The sequence below is a fragment of the Zalophus californianus genome, chromosome 1, assembly GCF_009762305.2.
Source record: "Zalophus californianus isolate mZalCal1 chromosome 1, mZalCal1.pri.v2, whole genome shotgun sequence".
NCBI lineage: Eukaryota > Metazoa > Chordata > Mammalia > Carnivora > Otariidae > Zalophus > Zalophus californianus.
Window position 1 is genome coordinate 66,759,490 of NC_045595.1, and position 11,819 is coordinate 66,771,308.

The 11,819-nt window shown below is 42.3% G+C and overlaps 1 pseudogene; it reads right to left on the reverse strand.

Annotated features, from left to right (window-relative positions):
• Window positions 1-734: 734 nt before the first annotated feature.
• LOC113916019 lies at window positions 735-7,320 on the reverse strand (annotated as a pseudogene).
• Window positions 7,321-11,819: the final 4,499 nt, after the last annotated feature.

Here is an 11,819-nt window from a genome sequence, read left to right on the forward strand (position 1 = left end):
AGGGAACCTGAACTTAGACAGCACTGAGAAGGCCTTCTAAAACAGCAGGTTTAAATAAGATCCAGAGTCTCGTAGTCCTCAAAATTTCCAGGGCTGAAAATCACTCTTCACACCAAGAACCAGGCAAATCTTGAGCAGGAAAAGACAATCCCACCGATGCTAACACCAAGGTGACACAGATGTTGAAATTACCTGACAAGGATTTTAAAGCGGGCAGTGTAAAATTTCAGGGAGCAATTATAAAGGCACCTCATTCACTATTTGCTTTTTATTAACAAGTACAATAATGATTCCAAAACAACACCACAAGGGGCCGCTGGGTGACTCAGTCAGTTGAGTGTCCAACTCTTGATTTAGGCTCGGGGTTGTGGTCTCCTGAGAGCAAGCCGTGAAAGCAAGCCCCCCCCGTCGGGCTCTGTGCTGAGCATGGAGCCTACTTAAGATTCTCTCTCTTCCCCCACTCCTTTCTCCCCCACAACTTGCTCGCACTTACATGCATGCACACTCTCTCTAAAAACAACAAACAACAACAACAACAACACAAGAACAACAACCTTAAAGTTGGAACAGCAATGAGTCAAATTGCTGCTGGAGTTCCTGAATGTGCTCGGGGTCCATGCCCTCATTGCGAGGCAGGACGTAGGCACATGACTGTGCATTTAGGTATATATATGACCAAGAAAAGTCAGAGAGAGGGAAACCACTGGAGAACAGAAAGAATTAAGAGCTTTTCATCAGGCAATCCCAAAGCACTCTGCCCTTTTCTTCTTCTTTGCCTCTGTATCCTCTGTGGTTCCTATTCCAGCCGAACCTGTAACAATCTCAAATCGCTCCTTCCTCTTTTTCAGCTTCTCATCATCTTCAGACCTTCTGGAGATTGAGGAGACGTTCAAACCAAATCTTTGAGCTCGTTCCTTTAGTTTATCCAGGTTAAGCATAGGTTTGGCATCAGATGACGGGCCTTTTGATGGAACTGAAGAAATCCCAAATCTCATTGCCCAGGCAGCAGTCTTACTCTCCAAGCTCACAGGTACATTGAATCGTTCAGCATTCCTGCATTTCCCTCAGTCTGTGGTATCTCCAATGTCACTTTTACCACTCTCTTCTCTGCTGCCACATCAATAGATGCTGCCACATCTCAGAGGGTTCTTCCTCTTTGACAGACAGTTCTATGGGCTTTGGTTCTTCTTCTTCTGTTTCATCTCCCAGTACATTTTCTTCATTTGCCTCCTCTTCAGCATGCTTTCAAGATATGCCTGGAGCTGGGGCGCCTGGGTGGCTGAGTTGGTTAAGCAACTGCCTTCAGCTTGGGTCATGATCCTAGGGTCCTAGGATCGAGGCCCGCTTCGGGGTTCCTGCTTGGTGGGGAGGCTGCTTCTCCCTCTCCCTCTGCCTGCTGCTCCCCCTTCACATTCTCTGTCTGTCAAATAAATAAATAAAATCTTAAAAAAAAAAAAGGTATGCCTGGAGCCTGTTGATAAGATCTTGTTGTATTCCGCTAGTCTCCAAACCACAAGCAAGACATTCCTGCTTTAGTTCAGCAAGCTTCAGCTTATGGAGGGAGCTCCACTGTCTGCCGCCATCTTGTTACCCCTCTAAGTCCACTCACAAATGCACTTCAAACAAAAAAATAGTCTTGGAAAAGAGATAAAAGAAATGAAGGACTAAACTGAAAATCTAGAGCTGAAAAAAAGTGGGGGAAAAAAACCTTCACTGAATGAGTTCTAAGGTAAAATGGAGAGGACAAAGGAAAGAATCAATGAACTTGAAGCCAGAATAATAGAAATCACCCAATCTGAGCAGAGAGAGAATAGACTGAAAAAAAAATTAACAGTATCTCAGGAATTTGTGGGACTTCAATAAAACATGTAATATTTGTGTCACTGTGATGTGGAAATGGTGGGGTTTGGAGTTGATGGTCCAGAAAGAATTCTTGAGATGTCTTCAGTGCAGTGGTTTTGTTAAAGCACTAAAGGGACAGGACCCATGGGGGGTGGGGGAAGAGGTGCACTGGGGTTGTGAGGAATTATACTTTGGAGTTGGGAGAAGTAAAGACAAAGGACGTTTCCAAAAGGATTTTCATATTTAAAGAAGACTGGATCTTGGAGGTCAGGTTAATATTATGATAAAGTTGCCTTTTGCCTATAGCATGTTATCATTGAGGCAACTAAGCTCCTTGAAGAAGGTCACTCTGCCTGTCCCAAGTACTTGTCAATGGTCTGTAAGTCATAAAATTTAATTTTATGTACATTTCCTTTGCCTTTGTTCTCCACATCTACTGGAATCCCAAAAGTAGAGGAGAAAGAAGGTGGGGCTTTGAACGTATTCAAAAAAAATATGGCTGAATATTTTCCAAATATGACAAAAGACCTATACCTCCAGATTCAAGACACTGATCAAATCCCAAACAAGATAACCCCCCCAAAAATCCATGCCAAGATACAGCATAGTCAAATTTCTGAAAACTAGGGCGCTTGGGCGTCTCAGTCAGTTAAGCGACTGCCTTTGGCTCAGGTCATGATCCTGGAGTCCTAGGATCGAGTCCCGCATCGGGCTCCCTGCTCAGCAGGGAGTCTGCTTCTCCCTCTGACCCTCTTCCCTCTCGTGCTCTCTATCTCTCATTCTCTCTTTCTCAAATGAACAAATAAAATCTTTAAAAAAAATTTTCTGAAAACTAAAGACATAGAAAAAATCTTGAAAGCAGCCAGGGAGAAATGACACCTTCCCTATAATGGAAAAACAATTTGAATGACATCCAATTTCTCATTGGAAGCTTTAGAGATCAGAAAAAGTGGCACAGTATTTCCTTTCCTTTCCTTTTCTTTTTTGGCACAACATTTCCAAGTGCTGAAAGAAAAGAATCAACTCAGAATCCTATATCCAGTGAGAATTGGGAATGAAGAGGACATGGACATTCTCAGACGAAGAAAAACAATGAGAATTTGTCAACAGCAGACCTACCATTAAAGAGTAGCTACAGGAAGTTTTTGAAAGAGAAATTAAATGATTAAAAAAAAAAGAACCTTGGAACATCAAGGAGGAAGAACTAAAGTGTAAAAAAGTCTAAAAAAAAAGTTAATATGCTTTCCTTATTTGAGTTTTCTAGATGACATCTGATGGTTTAAGCAAAGGATTAGTGGTTGTGTACAAGATAAATTAGGGAAGTTGGTAAGTATAGTTATAATTTCTCCTTCAAGCAACTGCACAATGAAAAGGAGAAATGAAGTGATGGCTGGCCAGGAGGAGGGATTCTGTGGTCCCTATGATTTCCTCTTTCCTCAAAAGATCAAAGCCCATCAGGCCCAGTCTAGTTTCCCCTCCCAGGCTAGTGTCCCCTGTCCCACATACTCACTCATGCATTATCTGATGTGATTCTCAATTTATGTAAAGGAAGTATTTAAGACTGTTATAAATAGGGGCAGTTTGTGAAGGGACTTAAAGGGTAGAAACTTTTGACACCTCTTTAACACTGGTAATGTCAACACAAGTAGAACTGAGATAAAGTATATACATATAATATTATACTGAGTACCTACTAAATATCTATACAAAGAAATACTCTCCAAACACTGTCAATAAATCAAAATAAAATTCTACTCAAAATGACCAAAATTATATGAGTGCCTGGGTGGCTCAGTGGGTTAAGCGTCTGCCTTCGGCTCAGGGTCCTGGGATCGAGCCCCACATCAGGCTCCCTGCTCGGTGGGGAGCCTGCTTCTCCTTCTCCCTTTGCCTGCTGCTCCCCCTGCTTGTGCTCTCTCTCTGTCACATAAATCTTTCCAAAAAACGACCAAAATTATAGAAATGGAGAATAGTCAGGTGTTAGGGCTGCTGGAGGTGGGGAAAAGGGAGTGGGTAGTCTATAAAGAGGTAGCCAACAGAGATCTTGAAGAGCTCTGTATCCTGACTGTAGTGGTGGTTATACAGATCTCTACATGTGATAGAGGCAAAGAACTGTACACACACACTGTACCAGTGTCAAGTTCCTGGTTTGATATTGTATCACAGTTACTTAAGATGTATCCATTGGGGGAAATTGTATGAGAGGTTCAGAAACTACTTTGTACTATTACTGCAGCTTCCTATGAATCTATAATTATCTCAAGATAAAAGTTTTTTAAATTTAACATAAAAATGAAGGAAAAAATTATGATGTATCCATTGGGGGAAATTGTATGAGAGGCTCAGAAACTACTCTGTACTATTACTGCAGCTTCCTGTGAATCTATAATTATCTCAAGATAAAAGTTTTTTAAATTTAACATAAAAATGAAGGAAAAAATTATGCAATGATTAAAGCTTAATTTTCCATCCTGCCATCCCCCGCCCCGACCCATTTCACTGAGATGCAGTTGACATATAGCACTATGTAAGTTTAAGGTACACTGAATAATGACTTGACTTACATACATTGTGAATGATTACCACAGTAAGTTAACATCCCTCATCTCATACAGATTTTAAAAAAGAATTTTTTCCTTGTGCCCTTAGGATCTACTCTCTTTAACAAGTTTCAGTATAAGTATACTGTACAGTGGTATATTAACTATAATCATCATGTTGTACATTATATCTCCAGTGCTTACTTATTTTATAACTGGAAGTTTGTACCTTATGACCACCTTCATCCATTTCCTCCTCCCCGCACCTCCCGCCTCTGGTTACCACACATCTGATTTCTAAGAGTTTAGTTCTTTGTTTAGATTCCATATATAAGTGAGATCATATAGTATTTTTCTGTCTTATTTCACTTAGCATAATGCCCTCTAGGTCCATCCATGTTGTCTCAAATGGCAGGCTTTCTTTTTTAAATGGCTGAGTATTTCAGTGTGTGTGTGTGTGTGTGTGTGTGTGTGTGTGTGTGTACCACAACTTCTTTATCCATCCATCAGTGGGCACTTAGGTCGTCTCCACGTATCAGCTATTATAAATAATGCTATGAACGTGTAAGTGCAGATATCTCTTTGACACAATGTTTTCATTTCCTTTGGATATATACCCAGAAGTGGAATTGCTGTATTGTATGGTAGTTTTATTTTTAATTTTTTGAGGAATTTCCATACTGCTTTCCACAGTGGCTCTGCTAGTTTATATTCCCACCAACAGTGAATGAGGGTTTCCTTTTCTGCACATCCTTGCCAGAATTTATCTACTATCTTGTTTTTTAAAAAAGAATACCCTTCATTATACAAATGATCACTGACAACATATAATTATGCATAAATAAAAGTCTTTGTATTTCCAAATAGCATTTTATGTTGGGAAAATGAACCAAAGTGTGCTTTTTGAGGATCTATTTATTATATGGGTCCCAGTCAAAAGCAGAATTCAAACATAAACCAAACAGGGCTCTGTCCTCAAGGAACTTAAAGCCCAAGGAATCAAGGCACAAACGCAGGAAAACCTTAATAACTCAAGAGTTAGGCAACATAGCCCTCCATAACAGAAATGCTGGCTTGTACCAGAGACAGCATGTCTTATAAGTTCTGAAGGCAGGCTTCTGTGGGCCAGGTCTTGAAAAACCCCCACGGAGGCAGATAACCTTGAAATGGGCTTTGAAAGGTGGAGTTGATGGAGCCGGAGATTCCAGCAGTAAGGAAATAACTTAAGACAGATGGGGAAAGTGAGAGACACATTGGGGGCTGGTGGACGGGAAGGACAAGACCCTCCGCGTTCAGTAGGGAGCCCCTGGAATGCAGGCTGCAACTGGGTGCATGTATTTGGGCAGGAAAGGGGTAAACCAGAGTGCAGAGATTAGTTTAGTGGTTGTGTGCAGGACAGATCAGGGAAGTGGATAAGCACAGTAATTTCTGCTTCAGAAAATTGCATAAACAAGAATGAGAAATGAAGTGACTGCTAGTTGGGAGGAGCAACTCTGGGATCCCCAGAGTCTCCTCAAACCTCAGCAGGCTCGTTCCAGGGTTCCCTATCCCAGGCACCGATGCATTAATTCAACCTGCAACTCCTGAGGACTGGGCCAAGTCGAAGGACCCATGAGGCAAGTCTCACGTGGTCCCAGCTATATTAGGTTTTTTTGAGTATCCATAAGTGCAAATGAATCTGTTTAAAGGCTATCACCCTAATCCACTTCATTACCTCTTTCTAGAGTTGCACTATCCAACAGAAACATATAAGCCACATATGTATTTTAAATTCTCTAGTAACCATGTTAAAAAGTAAAATCAGTGAAATCAACTTTAAAATATATTTTATTTAACCCAATATATCTAAAATATCATTTTAACATGTAATCTATATAAAAACTCATGATGAGATTTTAACTAGTTTTCATATTAAGTCTTCAAAACCCAGCGTGTATATACACTTACAGCACATCTCAAGTTACTAGCCACATTTCAAATGCTCAATAGCCACACATGTGGCTGGTGGTTACCATATTGGACTATGTAGCTATAAAACCTTGCTACTCAAAGTCTGGTCCCTGGACCAATAGCATCAACATCACATGTTAGAAATAAGGAATCTTAAGCCCCACTCCAGACCTGATTCATCAGATTCTTTAATAGGATCCCTGGGTAATCCATAGGTACAAAAAATTGAACAGTTCTTCCTCATACATTAGAGAAGAAAGATGTAGGGTGCACAGAGTTTTGTCTATTCAACATCAACGTTTCTCCTAGTCATTGAAGTTCCATGTCATGATTCCACTCAGTGCTAGCTCCAGACAGAGATCTAAGCCAACCAGCACTTCTTGGTGCTGAGCACTATGGTTGGTTCAGGTGTTTCATGTAACCCAACAAGAGTCAATGAGACTCAATGAATCCTTTGATAGATTCCACTGTGTTTGAAAAGGCCATGCACTCTGGAGCCATTTTGGAGCATGATGGGAGAGCCTACCTGTATATGAAGCCTGTGAATGGAGGAAAAACCAGATACTGATGACCTCATTTGAGCCCTTGCTTCAAGGTTTATAGCTTAACTTTTCAGACATGTGAGCCAGTAAATTACCTGTTTGTTTAAACTTGTGTGCTAGATAGAGATCTATCTGTCTCCTCCTCTACATCTCTTCCCCTGGTTCTCTACCAGGCTCTGTGCCTCAGGGTATTGACCTTCAAGGATTACATGAATAGGCTCCCTTTGCCCTCTGGTTTTCTACTGGGGTTGGCCAATGGGAGGTACCAGCAAGAGATCAGAGTAGGAAGAGACTGAAGTCAGGGTATTTATTTGCTTGCCTCCCTTCTTGTGAGTTTGCTGAGCGCTAACTTCCTTCCTATCAAAGGCTATAGCCACTTTCAGGCAGCTTTTTCCTTCACTTACCTTCTCTGGTTCCAGTAGCCCTCTGTCTCCCTGCTCCATCATGGCCTAGGGCTGTTTGCTCCCCAAGGTTGTCAGTCCTGGACTACTGCACATTCCTTTTGGTTTCCCTATTTCCTGACCATGACTCTGCAAAAAGCTCCTTTATCAAACTCTCCTAGAGGTATCCATTTTGAGTGTGCCGTTTATTTCCTTCTGGGACCTGACTGGTACACTAATTAGTATCAGGAGTGGTCTTAAAATAGGATTCCATACACACACACACACACACACACACACACACACACACACAATGGGCTATTACTCAGACATAAAAAAGAATGAGATCTTGCCATTTGTGACAACATGGATGGACCTAGAGGGTACTATGCTAAGTGAAACAAGTCAGACAGAGAAAGACAAATACCCTATAATTTCACTGATATGTGGGATCCAAAAAACAAAACATATAAACAAGCAAACACCAAACAAAAAAACAGAAACAAACTCATAAATGCAGAGGACAAACTGGTGGTGGCCAGAAGGGAGGGGGTAGGGGGATGGGTGAAATAGATGAAGAGGATTAAGAGGTATAAATGTCCAGTTATAAAATAAGTCATGGAAATGAAAAGTACAGTATAGGGAACATAAGTCGGTGATACTATAATAACGCTGTAGGGCGACAGGTGGTAACTCCACTTCCTGTGGTGAGCACTGCGTAATATATAGAATTTTTGAAAATAAAAGGGGGTTTCCAGAATTGAGTTGCTCACATTTTTGAGGAAGACATGGATAACCTCCTTGCTGTGGTGAAATGGGACCCTGGCAATCCATAACATGCAGTGTCATCCCATATAAGCAAATCATCCCTGGGAGTGGCGTGGGATAAAGCAAAGGTAGGGGAGGATAAAGACATGAGGAGATTGAACCAACCTGAAGTACCTGTCACAAACTGTGTATTATCAAGTCCAGTGAGCCATAAAATGGGAGAGTCATATCAGCCTGCCATTATAAAATAGAAATGGGTATACACTGGGCAGATCCAAAGACATAGTGAGCTACCTGAATCCCCTGGTATCCAATGCCACTGCCTGACTATATCTCCTTCCACATTCTACCAATGCCCTCCAAAGAAATAAGGGCAGTTAGTGGAGGAAAAGCAAGCACGGGCTTCTCTTACAGAAGCAGCCAGAAGTGTTGCACCACAGACCACTCTGGAGTGGCTCCAAAAGCCTGTAGTGAAGGGATGTTCTCCAGTGAGCAGTACGCTGCTACAGATCAGCTAAGGCACAGATCTACCCTGACTTGTGGGTAGAAACTAACAGGCTGGCCAGCTGGTCAGGAATTTACAGAGAGAAAGATCAGAAGACCAGGGACAAGGTGGTCAAGGGAAAGATGGACTTCTTGCCATCCACACAGTATAAAGATATTCATGTTCCACAGAAATGCTCATCCAAGGGCCTCTGTTGTAGATGAGACTCTCAGTAATCATGAGGACAAGATGACCCAACCCGTGGACATCGGATGGCCTCTTCCTCAGATACTCTGGTTCCTGGTCAATAGACCCATTTACAAAGTGGCCATGGTGACAGGAAAGGAGACAGTGATGGGCTCAACAACATAGACTTGCCCTCATCAAGCTGATCTGGCTACAGCCAATATTGTGTCTTTCAAGAAATGCATCCATTTCGGGGCACCTGGGTGGCTCTGCCTTCAGCTCAGGTCATGATCCCAGGACGTGCTCCCTGCTCAGCTGGGGAGTCTGCTTCTCCCTCTCCCTCCCTACACTCATGAACTCTCAAATAAATAAAATCTTAAAAAAAAAAAAAAAGCATTAAAAATGCATCCATTTCATTTAGGTTGTTAAATTTATTGGCATTAAGTTGTTCATGAGAGGTGCTAGGTGGCTAAGTGTCTGCCTTCGGCTCAGGTCATGATCTCAGGGTCCTGGGATCAAGCCTCACATGGGGCTCCCTGCTCGGCGGAGGTCCGCTTCTCCCTCTCCCTCTGCCCTTTCCTACCACTCATGCTCTCTCTCTCAAATAAATAAAAAATATTAAAAAAAAGTTGTTCATGATGTTTCTAAATTATCCTTTCAATATCTCTAAAAACTGTGATGATGTCAACTCAGTCATTCCTGATATTGGTAATTTGTGTTTTCTGTACTTTTTCTTGATCAGTCCAACTACCGGTTTAACAACTGAAGAGATTTTTTTTTTTCTCAAAGAATCAGTTTTTGGTTTCATTGATTTTTCTCTATATTTTGTTTAGTATTTCACTGAATTTCACTCTGGTCGTTATTTCTTTTCTTCTGTTTGAGTTCAAATTACTCTTTTTTTCCGATTTATTACGATGGAGGCTGAGGTCATTGATTTTTGACTGTTCTTCTGTAACATAAGACATTTAGTGCTACACTTCCCCTGAGTACCACTGCTGAGTGCCCAGCTTGTTTATTCAGAAGCTGTGTTGAGCCCAGAAATGGTACCACTTCCACAGGGACCAGCCAGACACCCAGTTACTGAACCCCTTTCAACATGTTGGGGAAAGTTCTTTGTCTTTATAGGAGTAGACGTGCATAGCATGGGTATGGATTTGCCTCTCCTGCCTGCAGCATTTCTGCCAGTATCACCGGTTTATGGACTTGTAAAATGCCACATTTATCGCATACCACACTAATCTCACACGATGCTGCTTCCATCAAAGGGTCACATTTTATGGCAAACCAAGTGGGACAGTGGCCTCACTCTCTTAGAATTCCTGGTCTCACCATAAAGTCCTATCACCCAGAAAGAGCTAGTTTGGTAGAACAGTAGGTTGGCCTGTTTAAATCTCAGTTATAAGCCTTAAAAATCAGCAGCCAGTCTATGGTGCCATAGCCAGAATGCATGGCTTTGAGAAACAGGGGTAAAGAGGGGGGTGACCCTCCTCACTGTTACACCCAATGAACTACAAAGAAATTTTTGTGCTTCTCATCTCTGCAAACTTGGGCTTGGTGGGTTTGGAAGTTCTAGTGCCAAAGAGAAGGATACTTCCACCAGGGAACACATCCATGGTTCCATTAAACTATTAGAAGAAACTGCCTCCTGGCTGATACACGCTGTAGCAGAGAGTATCCTCAAAATCTAGCTTCCTTTTCTTTCTTTGGGAATAGAACTCCAGAGTTTTAACTGGATTAATATGGCCACCCTGCTGAAGACCATAGACATTTATAAGACATTTATTACTTCCCTCCTCTCTTTGAGAGACTATACTTCCTGACCCACTAATGTTCAGCTTGGGTATGTGACTTGTGTGGGCCAATGGGATGTTAGCAGACATGATCCAAGCAAAGGCTTTAAATGTGCTTGTGAAATTGGTGGGCTCAGACCTTCATCTTGCCATTCTGATTCTGGACAGGTAAGTGCAGAAGTAAAAGGGTTCGTACCTCTGCCAGGTCACCAATCTTGCTCTAACTCTAAGGCAACCGTCTCCACATAGCTTCTAACCTATGTACATGACTTACCAAAGCATACATATGCTGCTATTAGCATGAAAGTCATTACCGTGAGGAGCTCATGGCCTGGGGAGCTTGCTGGTGGCAAGAGGATGAGAGATACATCCCAGAGGATGAGATCTGAACCCAAGCCACAGCGAGCCATGTCCAGCTGAATCCAACATAGACTAGCCAAACACCAGTTCATCTGTAGACATGTGAATGTGAAATTAATGCTTATTGTTGGCTGCTACTGATATTTTGTGGTTGTTCGTTACACAGCATTTTTGTGGCCACAGCTGAGACCCTAAAGTGTAGCCATGTGACTAAGTTGTGGGCATTAGGCTGGAAGAGAAAGTTTTATGTGCCACTTTCAGCTCATGACCTTAACAGGAAGGTGTGTGCCTTCTACTTTCCCTCTTCTTAATGCTGCAGGAATGTGTGATGGGAGCTAAGAGCTGCATGCTGAGGACGGTAGACACAAGATGGGAAGGGCCTGGGACCTCAATACTATGGCAACGAACTATCAGCATAGGACTGCTTACACTCAGACTTTTAGGGCAGAAAGAGACAAATTGTTATTTTGGCTATTGTTGCAGCAGGAATGCTAGCAGCCTAATGCAGTGTGGGTTTTCTGTCAGTAGCAACCGGGAGGTCCTGAGAAAATGGGTTTGTTGCAAGCCCCTTGCAGTGTTCATCCAACCACAGTCCTATGATGTCCGCTGCTGGTGTCCTCCTTGCTCTACTGTGGGTCCTGCCCATTTTGCTGTTGACCACTGCACCCATGGTCTGCCTTGGATCACTGCTGCTCTTGTTACAAAGGCCCCCATTTCCTGCTGCACTGCTAGTGGTGAGGGTGAGGCTTGACTGAAGGGCTAATTGTAAGTGGGCACTTCATATGACTGCCCTATAGCCTAAAGCACAAGAAAAGTTAAAGCAGGGATGCATGTTCACTCACCCTATAAGTTGGAGGTGCAAAGACAATGGAGTTTCTTTGTTTTCTTTAATCTAATCTTTCGCATGAGCCCCTGTCCTGCTGGGTGTGAAGGGGAGATTTGGATTTACCAGTAAATAATGGATGGGATTAGTTTGG